Source organism: Chionomys nivalis, chromosome 11 (assembly GCF_950005125.1).
Source record: "Chionomys nivalis chromosome 11, mChiNiv1.1, whole genome shotgun sequence".
NCBI classification, from domain to species: domain Eukaryota; kingdom Metazoa; phylum Chordata; class Mammalia; order Rodentia; family Cricetidae; genus Chionomys; species Chionomys nivalis.
Window position 1 is genome coordinate 31,054,907 of NC_080096.1, and position 962 is coordinate 31,055,868.

The window sequence follows — 962 nt, forward strand, 5'->3', positions numbered from 1 at the left end:
GACATAGCCACCACATCTTACTAAATCTCCTGTCAGCTATAAATATGATCAATAAACACAGCCTTGAATGTGAAAGAAACATTTTTTTCACAGGCTTGGCTTTCTTTGGGTGCCTTGCTCTCGTTTCCCCCACTGTGAGCAATCAAAAGCCGTGCCTTCTCAGGATTGTGGCTGGGTGCCAAGGGATAAAAGCAGGCAGACAGCAGCTTACAGCTGGAAGGAAGGGAGGCGGGGGCAGGGGGGGTGGACGGCTGCAGGAGCAGACTGTGGTACAGGCTTAATGTCTGGAAGGCTCCATCCATCCTTGAGATTGTACGGCACAGCAGTGCAAGCCATGGGGGATGCATACGACTTAGAGCAATTCTGGCGGAAAGGCTGTCTGGGACACGGGGTGGCTGGGAGCTGCCAGGAAGCCTGACCTTGCATGATTTAGCACCTGGTTTTCTTGGCTCTTCTGTCTCAGATCTGCTGGCTTTGCATCACATGGACAGAGGAGGTGCCAGGGAGTTGCATTAAACCTGTCAAACAGGGTGAGGGGAGCGTGGAAGGGGCGAGGGGGCTATGCAGAGAGAAAGCTGATGGCACCATCTGGACTTGGAGGGGATGACAGCCCTGAGGTCAGATGGAAGCAGCCAATAGAGCAAACTAAAATGCTGCTGTTCGGGGCTGGTCCTCAGGGGGACTCCCGGATTCTCCTGTATAGGAGTGCCAATATCTCATAAAGGGAGAACGAGGAACCCTGGGTGACTGGAGAGCTGATAAGGTATTTTTGTGGGGGGGGGGGTCTTTTGAGGGAGAGGGCAAGATTAGGTAGGTGCCTAGTGTGTTTAGTCTTACCTGGAGGCCCCCAGAGAGCAGTAATGGCTAGTCCTGGCTCACAAGAATAGATTGCTTATTATTCAAGAGTCTTGTGAGAATGTTATTAAACACAGTCACCAGTTATGACCAAATTGTGTAAGAAT